Source organism: Sus scrofa, chromosome 7 (assembly GCF_000003025.6).
Source record: "Sus scrofa isolate TJ Tabasco breed Duroc chromosome 7, Sscrofa11.1, whole genome shotgun sequence".
Classification (NCBI taxonomy): Eukaryota; Metazoa; Chordata; class Mammalia; order Artiodactyla; family Suidae; genus Sus; species Sus scrofa.
In genome coordinates, this window is record NC_010449.5 from 104,172,136 (window position 1) to 104,190,096 (window position 17,961).

A 17,961-nucleotide genomic window follows, 5' to 3' on the forward strand; every position below is an offset into this window, starting at 1 on the left:
TAGGGGTAAAAATTGAGATTTTAGAGTCATAAAAAATGATGATTTATGACGCTAAAGCAAAGAAGAGGTTATCATGGAGGAATAAAAAGATAGAAAAAAAGACGGCCAACTCTTGGCGCTGCCTCCATATGGGACTAAAGGGTCCCAAAGCAACCCTCAGACAGTTAGAGAAAAACCAGAGGCCTCCAGAGTGATGAAGGCAAAAGAGAATTTTCAAGAAGCTAAGTTTGTCTAGAACTGCTATAAAGAGACCTTATGGGGCTTGGATGGTCACTGCTGACCCTTAGAGTTAACTGGCCTGGTGGCTTCTTGGGGGTTGGTCCATGCCCTTCCCCACGGCATTGCTGAGCTCTGGCCAGCTACACGGAAGGAAGGCAACAAGCATTTGCAGGATAAATTAAGGCAACTAACTGGATTGGAGGCCCGACTGCAAGGCGTTAACACAGCTTTTGTAAAAGAAGGCAAAAAATACCAGCATACACATTGTTAATCCCGATCACAAGCTCTGTGGAGGAAGCTCTTTACCATTTACCTGGCACAGACTGTAACTTGCCTCGGGCAAGGGGCAGGCTTTTTCCTGGGATCCTCCCTGGCATGAATTCTCTGAATGACCAGAGTGAAATTGCAAGACTTTCTGCTTTAGTTTCCACTAATTTATTACTTTGGAATTAATAGAAATGTATTTGCAAAGACCTTGAAAATACCTGGAAGATGAGAAACAGACTCAACTAGTCTCAAACCCTATGCGGTTCTCACACATTCTCCAAGAAAATACAGAGAAGGTAAATGCCACTTCCGCAGACGCTTTTTCCCAGCAGCCCCCCCCCCCCGACTTGTTTCCGAGAAATTAAAACTAGGACTGAGAGTTACGAGAAAATACTTCCTAAAAATCCAATGAAACCTAAGAACTGCAAAATCTCACCTTAAATTTGTTTTCTATACAGAGATGAACACTCTACCATTTTCAAGTTGTACTTTAAAAATAGGATGTTAACTACAGAAAATATCTTTGACTGCTTCCTCTGTAAGACACTGTGCTGAGGGCCTTACATGTATTACCTCATCTAGTCTTTACAACGGTTCCACAAGATAAGGTGCTGTTATTAATGCCTATTTTCCAGAGAAGGAAACTGAGACTTGGATCTTTCTCCAGGCCATGCCAGTAATAAGTGGAGCTAGATTTTAAACACAGAATATACTGCAAATCTGTGTAAGGATCAATTTTCATGGCTGTATAATATTCTATTGCAACATGGACATTTAAAGATACATGTCTTTTTTTTTTTTTTTTTTTTTTTGGTCTTTTTGCCATTTTTTGGGCCGCTCCCGTGGCACATGGAGGTTCCCAGGCTAGGGGTCTAATCGGAGCTGTAGCCGCCAGCCTACGCCAGAGCCACAGCAACGCAGGATCTAAGCCGCATCTGCAACCCACACCACAGCTCACGGCAACGCTGGATCATCAACCCACCGAGCAAGGGCAGGGATCGAACCCGCAACCTCATGGTTCCAGTCGGATTCGTTAACCACTGCGCCACGACGGGAACTCCTGATTTTTTTTTTTATTAGATTTTCTAAAATAGGAAATCATGGAACAGATGGCCAGCCTGCACAGAAACAAGTTCACAGGTTCCAAATGATGGATATTTTTCTACTAATGGACACATCTGTCCAGTTTTCCTAAACAAGGGTGCCTAATACAGCATCGACAAGAAAGGCTAGGGGGAAGGCTCAGACTCCCAGCTAAGGCCTGCCAGATCCAGACACTAGAGACCAATGGCCTATGGTGTTCCTCTCTCTTCTACCTTTACTGGCCCCTGTTTTTCTAGAGAAACAGTGGTCGTGGGAATGTATCTTAGGCTGAATTCTTTAGAAAACAGTGCCTAAGACCAAGCTTCTATGTCAGGCTTTATGGTAGTTCCAGGGAAGGAAGAGTGAGGGAAGAAGAGAAGTGAGGCAGTGAAAGCAAACGTAAGATGGAATGGGACTGGCTGTGGCTGTGCAGAAATTATGGTTTGTGGCTCAGTCATATGGGACATCCCCAGAGAGGCCGTCAGTAACTGCAGCATCTCAAAAGCATCTAAGTACTAGGAGAAGGAAGCAAGTGGTACTAAGAGAGGGAATGAATCTGCCAGCTCCTGTTTGTTTCTTGTTCCCCCATAGGTCACATTTCACTCCATCGGACCCGACTTCCCCACACGACTGGAGTGTATCATCTGGCCTCTCCAAGAGCAGATGGGGAAGCAAGATCCCATACCCTGCAGGGCAGTGCTTCATTGGAGTCCAGAAGTGATGGGAGGAACCCCAGCATAGCCTTGGAGGGCAGGATCCCAGAGATGGGTGGGGCTAAAAGAATCTGAGGTGGTACCTAAGCAGGAGCCAGAACAGGAAGGGTAAACCTAGATAGGAACCAATGCTGGTACATGATCCCACATACACAGGACACAGAGGAGATGCTCTAGAGACCTTTCTGAATTTCTGGGTTATTTGTGCTCAGAGAGTTTCTGCAGGTTCTTAGAATTCTGTTACGGGACATCACCCATTCATTTCTTCATTTCTTCACTCATTCCATGACATTTACTCAGCATCTCCTCTGGCTAGGCATAGTCTAGTGAAATTCTAGGGACAGAGAGAGGGCCAAGATCCAGACCCTGCCTGGGAGAGGGAGGCAGACGGCAAAAGACAATCACAATACACTGTGACCAGGACTACACCAGGGGAACCCAGCAGTGACATGAGCACAGAGAGTGGCACCGAGCCCAGTCTTCCCTGACTCTTACATTCATCCCCAGACCTCCCTCATACCTAACCCCACCCCTGAACATCACCTATCACTGGCCCCAACTCCTAAAGTTTGCATCAGAGATGGGGTAGGATCTGGAGATAAGGTAAGACAAGGGAAAGTGAGGGTAGGAAATGAGGTTCAAGTTCAGGGATGGCCAGAGATTCACAGTTCGTGTTAGGAATGGGGTGAGAAGAGTTCCCTGGTAGCCTAGCAGTTAAGGATTCAGCATTGTCACTGCTGTGTGTGGGTTCAATACCTGGCCCAGGAACTTCCACATGCCACAGGTGCAGCCAAAACCAAAAAAAAAAAAAAAAAAAAAAAAAAAAAAGAGTACAGGAATAGGATGAGAGTCAGGGATGGGTGATGCAGAGCTGGTGATATGATGTTTGTTTTGTACATGACTGAGAACCTTGAGGTGTGATAGTTTTTAGTAAGTCCCCCACTGGAAACTGCCGTAGTAAAATGTAATGTGTTCATTCAAGGTCTGGGGGATGAATAAAAGCATGCTGTGTTTTCTGAACTGTGGATAATTCCATCTGACTGAAGCAATGAGCCAGAAGGAGAGTAATAAGAGAGGGGGCTGGCAAGCTTAACGCTCAGGTCAGACAGGGCCTCATGGGCCATGCCCAGAAGCTGGGTTTTGTCCTACAGGCAAGAGAGAGCAACTCAACAATTTTAAATGAGGAAATAACATGATTCAGGTGTATTTTAGAAAGATCATTCTGAAAGCAAAGAGGAAGTTGGACTGGAGGGTGGGAAGACCAGCTAGCAATTACAATGATCAGGCACTGTAGGATAAGGGATAAAGAGGGGGGAGTTTTTTTATGAGCCATTTAAGATGTAAGGTCATCAAGACTTGGGGATAAAGAAGTTCCCTGGTGGCCTAGCAGTTAAGGATTCACCATGGTTACAGCTGTGGCGTGGGTTCTATCTCTGGCCCAGGAATGTCCATATGCTGCAGGTGCAGCAGGGAAAAAAAAAAAAAAAAGACAGGGGCATGAGGTCTATTGAGTGCTTATTTAGATTGAGGGAGTAGTGATGTGGTGGATGGAAAAGGATACTAAAAAAATGGATAGGTTTTTGAGCCATTCACCAAGATAAGGACTTTAGTGGAAGAATGGTTGTAGGAATATGACGAGCTCAATTTCGGCTCAGTTTCACACCCAGTGAGTTTAGTTTGATGGGTGTGCAGGAGGACCACATTGAGAGGTCTACGGTTTCTGTTCAACAGATAGGTCAAGAGCTCAGAAGAAGAGAGATGAGTGTTCATAACACAGACTGACAGGTCAGGCACGGGTTTGGAATAGGTCACTCACTGAGAATGTGTAATGGGAGAAGAAAACAAGAACCAAGGTGGGAAGGCCAACATTTATGTTCTGGGCATATGAATGTTCGACTATTCACTCTAAATGCCTTCTCCTTCCACTGCAGGGAAAATCAACCCGGTTCTCTTAGAATCAATAGAAGACCAGGTAAAAAAGATATTAGTGTTCACTCCAACTAGGGGACTCTCCAGGTAATACAGTTACGGCAGCTCTGCTGGGTCAAGGATAAGAGAGAGAGGGAGAAGGCCAGGAAGCATGAGAGGGAGTGGTACACTGCTGGATTCTCAGCTCTCAAGCTCTGCAGGAAGTGAAACCTCACCTTTCTGCATCATGGGCTCCTGTGAGTGCACTTAGGACGTTTTACACACTTCCATCAACACTTCCCCATACACAGCTCATCCAGCAGGAAGAGTTCTCTCATCAGGGTCAAGACCAAGATGCCCTCAAACTTGAAGGCCTCCCCCTAGAACTGGTTCTTAACCTTTTTTAAAAAAGTAAAAGTTCCCGTTGTGGTGCATTGGAAATGAATCTGACTAGTATCCATGAGAACGTGGGTTCAATCCCTGGCCTCGCTCAGTGGGTTAAGGATCCAGCATTGCCATGAGCTGTGGTGTAGGTTGCAGAAGCGGCTCGGATCTGATGTTGCTCTGACTGTGGTGTAGGCTGGCAGCTACAGTTCCAATTTGACCCCTAGTCTAGGAACTTCCACATGCTGCCGGTGTGGCCCTAAAAAGCAAAAAGAAAAAAAAAAAGAAAAGAAAAGAAAGGACAACTCTCATTGAGATATAATTTAAGTCAGAGGCCCTCATCTCTGGAGGAATACACATACACACAAGATTATATTTAATTTCGGGAGTTTCACTGACATCCTCCCTAAGGGCCTGCCATGAATTCCTTAGGGCTCTCTCGGCTCCCTGCTAGAAGCTCCACCCTAGAACAATTTATCTAGCTCACGGGGCTTCCAGCCCTTTCCAAATAAAGCAAAATCATTCCAGAGGAGCACAGCAGAAGGAAGCCAGGCACTGTGGCTTCTACTGACCCTCAACTGCTAATTCCTTATTTCCATTTTCAATAACACAAAGGATATCTCCTTCCCTTTTCTAAGAATCCTTCCCCTCCCACTTCCCTTAATGAAACAGACGCACAGGCATTCAACCAAAACAGCCCAGCCAAACACTAAAAACTCGGGCCCCCACCCACAGTGGGCCTCAGGGGCCGAGGCTACAGCAGGGCCTCCAGCTGATTGCACCCTTATCCTCATGGAGCAGGGCCCTTGCAAATAAGAGACATCTTGGGTCACTGCCTCTGACTGAAGGCAGGGCTACGTGGGTGTCTCCAACTGCCAAGGACAGTGACAAGGAACAGGGGACACTGGGTGGGCTTGGCATGGTGATATTTCTTGGTTGAAGAAATATCTGTTCACTGACAGCTGGCCCTGCTTTGGTAGAGCCGGTCTTGGGTTTTGATGGGCAACATGCACTGTTGACACCCGGCACATTTTTATAGACTGTAAATGTAGAGAGCAGATATGTTAGGAAGTGTTATGACCTGTAGACAAAATAATCCTTACATTACAAAAGGCGAGCAACTCAGCACCTTGAAATGGTGACAATTCACCCATCTCCATGCTCCTGGTGTATTTCCTTCTTTTAAATTTATTTTTCCAATTCTTATCCATCCATCTACCTCTATTTATTTATTATTAAAGGAATATACTCTTACTAAAGAAATTTGGAAAATATAGAAAACAAGTATAACCACTGGCGTACTTCTAAAAGGATTTGGTTTCTAAAAATTCCCTTCACTTGCACCTTGTCAGCTTCCCAGGGACACTTCTATTGTTTAAGGGTAAAGAGTTCCTTTGGGTGAGGGGAAAGCCTGTCACCACAGACAAATGGGACAGAATCCTTTGACCTTGTGACTGCCTGGGCCCTCACCGCATGGCTAAGAATTATTTATTCCATTGTTTTTTTCCAAGTTGACGGAAATTTCCCACAGTTTATGCCTATTCTCCTTACTTCCTCAACCTGAAAGACCAGAAAGAAAAACTTAATCACTGGAAACTCTTTCCTATTAATTCTTCTGCTTTGGTATTTCTCCTGTTGGTATTTCTAATGTTTTCTTTCAGGCCTGACACCACCCACCTCCATCTGGAGAAGGTTTCTCAAAAATCCTAGCAGGGATTTAGAAACCAACCACATTGTTACATATATCTGATCCTGTCACCACTAATAGTCGTATTTCTTTTGGTCGACATCTCACTGACAGTAACTCTTGCAAAACAGAAAAGCCACAAATTTGAAGCATATAAACCACATATGCAAACACAGCAGACATTCTAATTAGAGAATCGGGAGACGAGACTTCAAAGTTTCATACTCCATACCTCTTGGTTCTTACTGAGCCTTGAGAACGAGACTTTAAATTCAGAATCACGTTATTTGCTGAGTAAAATCAAGTGTCTTAGATGGTATTTTCTAACCAAGTATAAAACTTGCATTTTAAACAGTAGGGAGGATCAGTTCGTTTGTTTTTGTTTTGTTTTGTTTTTTTCTTTTTGGTTTTTTTTTTTTTTTTTTTGGAAAAAGTGAGAACTTTCTTACTCAGCTCACAGCAGTAAAGACCACGGATGAGGTGAGCATACATCATGATGAAACACTGATATGGCCAGGGAAATCCATTTTTTTTGAATTTCAGTTTTCAGGTCTCTCAATGCTTGTGCATCTGTGATTCATGTACCACTTGCCACAACCACAGGCCAGACCTGATCTTTAGCTGCAGTGTTTCAGTTGAAACACTTCCAAAGAGGAAGCCTAAGTGGCTGGCATATGCATGTAGAATTTATTGCAGTACCTCCTTGACTCTCTCTTTTATTTTTAATAAAAAGAAGGAAAATAGTAGCAGTGTGGGTTAAATTAAAATGTGGTTTTCAGTTCAGGGAAGATTCAAAGGGCTTTAAAAATGTGTCAGCTGTCACTGTTTCTCACTCCTCAACACACTGGCACAAATAGGGAGAATTATAGAGTGATAAGGTGATTAACAGCTTCATAACTTTCACACAGCTGCACATATTGAGTCCACAGATCTTTGAGTTGGGCATTTTTACTACCTGATTCCATCTCAAGACAAGGAAACCGTGTCAGAAAGTAAGAAGCCTGCCCAAGGGCACAAAGCTGGGAAGAGGTCAAATGGTATTTGACCCAAGTCTATTGACTCTGAAGTCCAAGCACTGCAGAAATCAAATGCAAAGAGAACACCAGCATCAGGTAGGTCTGTATTTCATTTTACACTGGCAAAGCAAAGAACGAGAAATTGGAACTGGCTTGATTCTCCACTGGAGCTGGAAGCCCTCTGGCTCAGTCCTGGAACTCCTCTGTCTGCTTCTATTTCTTCATGGCTTTGGATCCCATCTCCAGTTAGGGTTCACCACATAGAGGTTTCCAGCCCCGACTTCTCCCCTGACTCCTTAACATATCCAAAATGATCTACTTTCTGTTCCCAAACTACTCCACCAGAAGACTTCTGCACCCCAGATGATGGTAGCCCTATCTTTCCAGTAGCCCTGGTCAAAAAAATTAAGTCATCCCGGACCTCCTCCTTCCTCTCACACTGCTTCTCTCCTGCTCATTTTACAAAAAGGCAGTTTATAAATGTATTTCTCATATGATGCTTTAAAAGGGCAGACTCCACTCATCCAATTAATAAACGTTTCATTTATTAGCAGCTTTACTACAGCAGGTAGGTGAGCTCTGTCCATCGCAGCACTGTCCACCTGCAAACAATGACGTTCACCTACTACTTGTTTTTATGTGCTATTGGATAAGCACATAGGTCACACTTCCTATCTCTGGGACCTTGATCTCCAAGAGCGTCACAACTCATTTAACCAAGTAATGCATGTACTGCTCATGAGAATTTGATAAAGTAGGTGCTACGATTATCTCATTTATTTAGATATATAAACTGAGGCATGAGGAGGTTAAATAATGCCCAAGACCACACAATTCAAACCTGGACAGTCTGGCTCCAGAGTCTACACAAATGAACCTCCGACTCTCACCTGGCTTTCTGGCTGGGACCTTTGACAAACTACTTGACTCCTGCCAAGGGGTGCCCCAGAGCTGTCCTCTTCACAAGACAGAGGCAACCAAATGATAGGGGAGCAAAGCCCCTGGTGCCATGAGCACAGTGCTGTGACCAGCCAAGGCAAATGGCCGAGTCTAATCTGTGACAGCAAATGGCCCTGACTCCTTGGAACTGCCTCCCCAAAGCCAGCTCAGGGATCAGGCACTGAACACAAATCAAGAGCAGAGCATGGAAGGTCTGGGGCCCCAAGTGCAAGGGATAGGCGTGATACAGGGCTGAGCTAGAGGTGCTGCTGCAAGACAGACCCACCTGCCTGTGCCAATCAGGTGGATGCAAGTGACAGAGACCTGCTGAATGTATGCAATCAGACCCCCACTCCCCAGCTCACCCTCTTTCTAGATGATACTAGGAAGAGATAGGGAAAGGAAGAGAAGGAAGTGTGCTCCAGCAGCCCTTCTGATAATGTGAACTGAAAGAGCAAAAACAAGGGCCATTTCCCTCCCACAGGGATCTCTGTGGGTGCGGCCAGAGCGCATAGACAGACAGCCCCTATTAACTCTTCCAAACACTTTTCCTTTTCTTCCCAGATACAACAGTGACTAAGGGCACAGTTTCTAGAACAAAGCGATTAAGAGAGGGTTCAAAGCCCAAGTGCTACAACCTTTGACAAAACTACTTGACTCCAGCCTCTGTTTGTCTCATCTGTAAAATGAGATCCCATTCTTCTCAACTCTTCAGAGCTGAGAAGGAAATTAAGTGAGATAATATGGAGTAAACTGCTAACAGAGGACCTGGAATTAGTAAAACTCAATGAGAATAGCTATTGATAGTGATTCTGATCTTTTTTTTTTTTTAAGAGAATTTTATTTTATTTTTTTTTGTCTTTTTGCCTTTTCTTGGGCCGCTCCTGCGGCACATGGAGGTTCCCAGGCTAGGGGTAGAATTGGAGCTGTAGTCTCCGGCCTACGCCAGAGCCACAGCAACGCAGGATCCGAGCCGCGTCTGCAACCTACACCACAGCTCACGGCAACGCCGGATCGTTAACCCACTGAGCAAGGGCAGGGATCGAACCCGCAACCTCATGGTTCCTAGTCGGATTCGTTAACCACTGCGCCACGACGGGAACTCCCCTGATCATTTTGATTGAAAAAGTTTTTCACATCTTTCACATGCTCAGAGTGTGAAGCATAGGGAGAGGTAGGGCCAAGGGGAAATGTCAGAAAATTAGGAGTTCCCTTGCGGCACAGCAGGTTAAGGATCCAGCATTGTCACTACAGTGGCTGCTGTGGTGTGGGTTTGATCCCTGGCCCAGTAACTTCCACATGCCATGGGCGTGGCCAAAAAAATTAATACTTTACGTTTGACAAAGTACACATAAAACTATTTTTGACAGCTCTGGGTTCACACAATAGACAGCATTTAAACAATGTATAACTGAATAGGCTATGGATCAACCTCATCCACTTAACTATGGTATCCTAAGTTCTCTCTTTTAAAAACTGAAATCAAGAAAGACAAACACATTCAGTTCCTAAAGAAAACAGAGAAATAAAATCTGTTTTCACTGAAAGCATCTATTTTTTTAAAAAAGCAATTAGCTAACTTCAAAAGGCAGCCAATGGAGTGATTCTATCATGCTGGTAAGGGTCTAGTGTCTCACTTTAAAGTTCAGGCAGATTGAAAGCCACTGATAGTACTGCTATACTGGTTGGCACTTGGCATGAAAAGTGCTGAGACAGCCATTTCATTCAGAGGCGTGTTTGCATAGACCCACAGCACTGTAATGGTACTTTCTTTCAATGAGAGGCAGGGGTAAGTCTGAAAGAGAAGGGTGCAATTATCTCATCCTCAAATTAAAATTAATGAGGACCTTTTGGGGTTACAGTTGAGGGCCTCCATGGGGTATAAAAATGGATGAATAAAATCCTAACTAGAGGTCAAGGGCCCAAGTTCTTAGAGTCACCATCCCTATGGAGATGTGAGAAGCAACGGAGGCTGGGCACCACCAAATATCAGGAAGGGGGGACCGGGGAACATGGGTGTGCCAGGGGATTCCTGGATGACTTTAAACAAGTCACTTAAACTTCTCAAGTCATTTTGAATGTGGAGAGAGACTTGATAGAGTTTATGATAGGATTAGATTATATTTATAAAGAGTTTTGTCATCCTTAATGCCAAAGTGCTTTTCTATTAATAAAATGAAATGTTAAGAAGGTCAAGTTAGCGTCCACTGTTACTCATCTTCTAACCAATCACTGAATGACTTCATCTGTCAGGAGGTGATGCAAACAATGCAAGCCATCAGAATATTCAGATAGGATGGTCAGATGGCAACCAAGAAAGGAAGACTTTAAGAAGCTCAGGCTTCCCTCCTTCTCTCTTACTTGACGCCTTCACTCCAGATACAGAAGTCGAGTCTCAGACTTAAACAAGCCTGGGCTGGCCATCAGAACCACAGTTCACTTAAGTCCATTTCCTAAAACCCGATACTCCTACCCAAATCCTACTGCTGCTTCAGATCCAGGGCAACTGCCCCTCCGTGAGAGCCTTCCCAGCCCAGGACAACCTCAGAAAGATTTCGTCTGAATTTACAGCACACGGTGCCATCTATTATCATACGCTTTTTCTTGGCCTCACCATTATGTAACTATTACTAATTTTGCAGAAACATTATGCCCTTTCTCTCTCAGGTTAGGGGGCATGTCAGAGAACGAAGCATCACACTTCGCTGAATTCCACATAATGCCTCCTCGGAGCCTTGTACCCAGAAGATGCTCAAAGTCATTCACATGAAGCCACCTTCGAGACTTTACCAGCCCATTAGCAAGCTGCAGAGCAGCTTCAGACACCTCACTGTGACTAAATATCATAAAGAACATTGACCATCTCTCACCTGTTAGTGAGGCCACCTCAGAGCACACAAATCTGATGTGACAGAGATGTATACAATGAACAAAAAATTCAAGGGGCAGAGCTTCCATGCCTGCCCGCTTGCACCTCTCACAAGCATCCTATCCTAATAAATCTATCTCTTGCAAAAAAAAAAAAAAAAATTCAAGGGACTGTGAGTTTTCAATCCTGTCCTTCCACTATCTGTCTATTGAATTTTGGCTATTTTAAGTTATCATATTTTAGAAAGACTGCAATAGCACTGGGAACCTACTACCTGAAAGTGTTTGACATGGAAAAAAATATGATATATATCATAGCATTTATTCAATATAAACATACAAAAAAGCAGACTACTTATCTAGTTTTTTAATATGTATGTTTCTTAAATATCAAATTTCTGGGTAAATGCTATCTAACAGCAAATAGTAACACTTTCTAATGAATATGTTCAGTGTTTTAAATCCCTCCTGGATAGTTTAAGTGTTCCTTTCCTCACTGGCTCTCACTCACTCTAGGGTTTTGTTTGCTAGATCTTTGAAACTTTAGACCAAGTTTCCTGGAGACCTGAGATTGAGAGAGCTGCGGGAGTTCGCCAGAGAGCTGACCAAGGGAAGGCAGCACTAAGCCCAACCCTGAGGGAGAAGGATCTTTTCAAGTCTCACTCACTTCATTTTATAGCTTGGACCCACCATGATATTTCTTAAACAAATTTAATATGCACAGAATTTCCAGTATATTCAACACCCCAGTGGACCATTTGAAACAAATACGGTAACCTGCTAGCTAGAACTCAAAATGTTGATCCTGAATGAACTTCATGCACTCACACAGTGTCTGTTGGGCAGGCATATCTCTGATTATCTAGACCCCAGCAGAGTTCAAATTTTTGCCACATCCAGGATTGAGAAAAATACAGTAAAAAGAAAACAAGCCCTCATGATGATTTATTTCTTATGTCAGGTTGCACATGCCAACATATTTTCTCCTTAATGTCTGATTTTGGAATGCTCTCTCATTACAGGAACAGTGAGTCACAGCTAAGGGAATTGTCACCACTTGCTTCAACCATCAGTATAAGCCAAACTACAGATGACCTTGGGTTCTCACAGAGTTATTTATCAGGGGGAGGGGGGTGATCACAATTTGCATGATCATATGGTACAGATGTTTATTCATGAAGGTGACCTCGAGAGAAGTGAGCAATTTCTTGGTCTATTTTTTTAGGTTTTTTGTTTTGTTTTGTTTTTGCTTTTTTAGAGCCACACCCACCAGCTAGGGGTCTAATTGGACCTACAGCTGCCAGGCTACCCCACAGCCACAGCAACACCAGATCTGAGCCATGTCTGCGACCTACACTACTGCTCATGGCAACGCTGGATCCTTAACCCACTGAGCAAGGCCAGGGATGGAACCTGCAACTTCATGGCTCGTAGTCAGATTCGTTTCCACTGAGCTATGACAGGAACTCCTGATTTTTATTTTCTTGGTCTGTTTTAAAATTCAGCCAAATGTCTAGCCAGTGGGCAAAACCAGCTCTAGATGAAATTTACATTTGGATGACAAGAAGTGTGATGGATGTCCATTGACAGATGAATAGATTAAAAAGATGTGGTATATATACACAATGGAATACTACTCCACCATAAAAAAACAATGCCATTTGCAGCAACATGGATGGAACTAGGAATTCTCATACTAAATGAAGTAAGTCAGAAAGAGAAAGACAAATGCCAAATGATATCAGTTATATCTGGAATCTAATACACAGCACAAATGAACATTTCCACAGAAAAGAAACTCATGGACTTGGCGAACAGACTTGTGGTTGCCAATGGGGAGGTGGGGAGGGAGTGGGATAGACTGGGAGTTTGGGGTTAATAGATGCAAACTACTGCATTTGGAGTGGATAAGCATGGAGATCCTCCTGTATAGCACAGAGAACTATATCTAGTCACTTGTGATGGAACATGATGCAGGATAATGTGAGAAAAAGAATATATATGTACGTATGATTAGTTCACTTTCCTGTACAGTAGAAATTGACAGAACACTGTAAATCGACTGTAATGGAAGAAAATTTTTTTAAAAAGAGTGATGGATCAGGATTGGAAATACATTGACAGATTTGTGTGCAGGTCTGGGACCAGGCAGTGTGCCCAATGACAGGACAGGGAGTCAGGGCAAAATTATACAGGGAAGGGATAAAGCAGCACTTGCACACTTCTTACCTCTCAGCATCTGAGCTTTTTTTTTTTATTTCCTTACTGTGAGAATTGCATTTGTAATTTAACAGAAACCTAGAGACTCAGTCACTCTTATAGGCCCCACTGCTTGTGGCCTTTAGCATAATCCATGTGGCAGTTTTTCTAGGACCTTCCAGACTTTTTCCTCCTTCCACTAGACCCTTCTATTCAGGTCTTTCAACTATGTCATAATTTCTCCCTTTGAGTGATTTTCAAAGTACGGTCTCTAGACCAACAGTATCAATATCATCTGAACACCTCTCAGAAATGCTCATTCCAGGGCCCAGCCCAGATCTATTGGTTCAGAGACTCTGGAGGTGGGGCCCAGAAATCTATGTTTTTTCAAGCCCTTTATGTGATTCTGATGCACACTAAACTTTGAGGACAGCTGCTTTAGATGATAATTATAAAACAAGGACTTTAAAATGAGAGGGACATCCATTTTAGGAGAAGACTTGTAAAGACAGCCACCCAAGTCCCAAATGAACCACTTCTAGGAGTGGAATCTCGGTCACATGATAGTGAAATAGTGAGAGAGAGATCTGAGGCTCCTGTGTTAGTTCGAGCCCTCGTCGTCTCTCTCGTTCTTTTTCTTGGCCAAGGCATGCGGTGGCTTGATGGGGGAATCTCAGTTCCCAGAACTGAGAACCCAAGCCACAGTGATGAAATTGCAAATCCTAACCATTAGACCACCAGGGAACTACCATCATCTCTTGCCTATAAGTCTCTCCTATTTTTTTTTCTTTTTTCTTTTTTTGGTCTTTTTTGCCATTTCTTGAGCCATTCCCACGGCATATGGAAGTTCCCAGGCTAGGGGTCAAATCAGAGCTGTAGCCACTGGCCTACACCAGAGCCACAGCAATGCTGAATCCGAGCCATATATGCGACCTACACCACAGCTCACAGCAACGCCAGATCCTTAACCCATTGAGCAAGGCCAGGGATAGAACCCAAAATCTCACAGTTCCTAGTCGGATTCACTATCCACTGAGCCACGACGGGAACTCCTTTTTTTTCTTTTTTAGGTACATGTATGCAGCACATGGAAGTTCCCAGGCTAGGTGTTGAATCGAAGCTATAGCTACCAGCCTACATCACAGCAACACTGAATACGAGCCTTGTCTGTGACCTATACCACAGATCACAGCAACACCAGATCCTTAACCCACGGATCAAGGTCAGAGATTGAACCCACATCCTCATGGATACTAGTCAGTTTTGCTACAACTGGGCCACAATGGGAATTCTAAGTCTCACCTATTTCAATCTTCCCACATTGCTATTAAAGATGTGTGCTCAGCCTGAAATTTTGATAATATCAAACCCCAACTTCAAAGCTGCCCATAAGTTAAAGTTCCAAACCCCTGGCATACACCCCAGGGCCCTGCATCATCTGCCTCTGGGACACCTCCCTGGCCTTGTTTTCATCTGCACTTTCCCTCCTAATCAGCCATGCCTCACTTCTGCAGGAGGCTTATACTTTCCCATACCGCTGACATCAGCTTTGGCCACATGACTCACCTTGGCCAAAAACATGAGAGCTAGTGACATCTGCCAGTTCCAAGCAGATGTTAAGTGCCATAATAGTTTTGTTCTGTTATGTTCTCTTTTTTCCCTTTCCCATAAACAAGATGAATATTGTCCCAGAAAGAGGCTGTTTCTTAAGCCATAATGGGTCCCCAAATGGAGTCAGATAAGCAGAACCAAGAGTGACCTACACTGGACATGCAGCATGTGTGAGAAATAACTCTTGGTGGTTGAAAGCCACTGAGATTTAAGGGATGTCTGTTTATTTTGCTTAAGATGACTATTACAACACTTCTGATATCTCATATTCTCTCTGTTTGGAATTCTCCCCCCTCTGCTCTACTCTTCCTTCCAATCCCACCTCAACTGGGTCTACATGAGAGAACTGCTCATCATTCTACTCTCAGCTCAGCTGCATGCCCTCCGTCAAGCCCTACTTTCTTTCCCAGGTGTAAGTGGTCACTCTCACCTTGTAAGACCTCCTCTGTATGCTACAGATCTATACCTACATCCTTGGAAAGGTGCTAGAGCCTTCCTATCCATTAGCGCCCTCCTTGGAACAACTTCTCCAAAAAAAATCTGAGTCCTCATTTTACAACGTGAGAGACTCTGGCTCAGAAAAGCAAAGCAACTTGTCCAAGTTTCCCAGCCATCAGTTACTGAGAGAGAGTTCTCACCAGGTGCGGGTCTGGCTCTGAACTCAGCAGTCTTTCCCCTGCCACACGTGGCTCTCTCCCTCCTCCACCGTCAAGCTTCAGCTCCTCCCACTCAGGTGGAAAGAGTAGGTCTCCTTATCAACAACTGAAAGGGCTGGCGAATTAATTTGACACTTGAAAGATTTGCATCTGGAAGTGCGCTTCTTTCCCTCTGAGATGATAATCACTTTCTCTAAGGGCAAGTATTTATTTTAAGGCTCTGGCAAGTGTGCTGGAGACCCTAGGAGAACCAGGACATTCTGCCTGTGCCCTTTCCCCAGGTCCCAGGCTATGGAGGTAATGTGGTGGGAGACAGGTGGTTCCCCACTAACATTACTCTTGAGAATCTTTGGGAAGGTCCTTTGGGGCTTGATAGGGGGTAGGAAGCAAGTAGCAGAGGGCTCAGAAATCCAAGCAAGTCTGATACTTAATGATATTCTAGATTTTCAAAAGACAAATTCTTGGGGCTAAGCGTTTACTTAACTCTTCAATTAAGTGACACGGTGACAAAGAACTGAACCAGACCACCCGGGTCAGAAACAGGAAAAAAAATCACCTGAAGTGGCAACTGCAATTTTAGGTTTCTATGAGCTGCCTGTATTTTGTTTTGTGGTGGGACTTTTTGTTTTTCTTCTTTCTCTCTCTCTCTCCCTTGTTCTCCACTCTCTACTTGTTTAAGGGAGGAGTAGGAGTTATAAGAACCTTCAAAATTTACCCCCAAATCAGCCACACTAGTGAGATTCAATAAAGCACCATGATATACTTTTTACATAATATTCATACCAATTTTCTCAAGGGCTACAGAGTTTTCTCAGTTTCTATTGGAATCCATTTATCTCTCTCACCATTCCAATGAAGCAGTTTTTTTTTTTTTAATCCCTCAAAATCCCCAGGATTTTGTACCTTTAAATGATACCGCCCAGTAACATTAATATTGCTTTAAGTGTAAAAAGCTGTTCAGAGCTCCAAACAGTCACTGGTCCAGTTTGGACATGTCTTCTTAAAAGACCATCCACTCCGAAGAATAAATAGTAAGAGCCAGCATTTACTGAGTATTTAGCACCGTCCTCAGTGTTTTTCAGCATTGGCTCATTTAATTCTCAAAACAACGCTATCAGGCAGGTAAAAGCATTGCCCTCACTTTACAGATTAGAAGAGTCAGGCCCTGCCTAAGAGACAGGCAGAGGCCACAGTTAATGATTCACTCACAGCCCTTTTAGTGGAGGCTGCAACACACACACACACACACACACACACCCCTACACACATCCCCACCCCCCAGCCCCCACACAAACTCTCATGGTCTCATCGAGAGGCGGGTGTCCTGCAAATTGCTTGGCAACGCGAGGAGGAAACTCCATCCAAAGCCCGGGTCCGCTGGGTCCAAGACGCCTCTGGGCGCTGTCCAGCGGGCAGCGCGCCTGAGAGGCGAGGCTGGGGTCCTGTCTCCGAACACCCCGAAGGTGGGGCAGAACGCCAAAGCCGGGATTTCAGGCTCAGAGCGTGGAGGAGAAAAGCACGGTCCGCAGGGACACCTGTTGTCGCCTCCCTACTTGGGCCAATGAAGACGGCCGGGGACCCAGCTCTCAGGGAAGACACCCATAGGCAGAGTCTGTGTAAGGGTGCGGGTGTCGCAGGTGTCTTGTCTTCCCCAATCCACCCCCGCCGCCTCACCTAGCTCCCTCTCACACCCGGACGCCGGGGGCTGGTGGAAACGCGTCTCCCGGGGGCTCCGGCCGAGGCTAGCCCCGGGGCTCTGGGGGCTCTGGCAGCACCCGCGGCGCTAGGACCTAGCGGCCGGCCCGACCCCCGCCCGCTCCACCTGCGGGGCCCCGCTCCCAGGGCACGCTCGCCCTCCCCCTGTGGGGCGCCGGCGAGGTTACCTGAGACGCGGCCCGCTGTTTCCCGAGCGTCGGCTGGAAGGTCGCCGCGGCAGAGCGAGCTGGGCTGGTCCGAGGCTCCCCGTCCGCTGCGCTGCTGTAGCCGCGCTCCTGGCAGCCCCGCGCCGGCTCGGGAGTCGGAGCTTGCTCTGCGCCCGCGGACTCCCGGCACCGTTCCAGCCGTTCCTGATTGGTCGCAGATCACGCCCGAGCCGCGCCCTGATTGGGCAGCAGGAAGCCTGGGCGGTGAGGCGGGGCGGGAGCCGACAGGACCTGCTCTGGACAACCCTGCACCGCACCCTCGTGTCCCTGCTGAACCCCGAGGTCGGAATCCAGACGCTGAGACCGGGATCTGCTCCTCCGCGCGAGTGGAGTCCAGCACCCAGCGGGGCGCAAAGCGTCGCTGCGAGTAGCACGGCAATGGCAGGGAGTGGGGATCGTCTGGGAGTCTCTCCCACACCCGGTGCCAAGCTGGATCGTGGAAATCATTGCTTCTCCCGTCTCACTCCTACGTAGGGTTTTGACTTCACG

The 17,961-nt window shown here is 45.4% G+C and overlaps 1 protein-coding gene across 6 annotated transcripts in view; it reads right to left on the minus strand.

Annotated features, from left to right (window-relative positions):
• STON2 (stonin 2) overlaps positions 1-17,600 on the minus strand; it is a 154,823-nt gene extending 137,223 nt beyond the window's left edge. For 4 of the 6 annotated variants that reach the window (XM_021099579.1, XM_021099582.1, XM_021099578.1 and 1 more), the window contains exon 1: positions 17,434-17,600. The gene's annotated coding sequence lies outside the window, so the exon portion shown is untranslated. The remainder of the gene's footprint in view (positions 1-17,433) is intronic. The other 2 variants (XM_005656442.3, XM_021099580.1) reach the window with 1 other exon arrangement.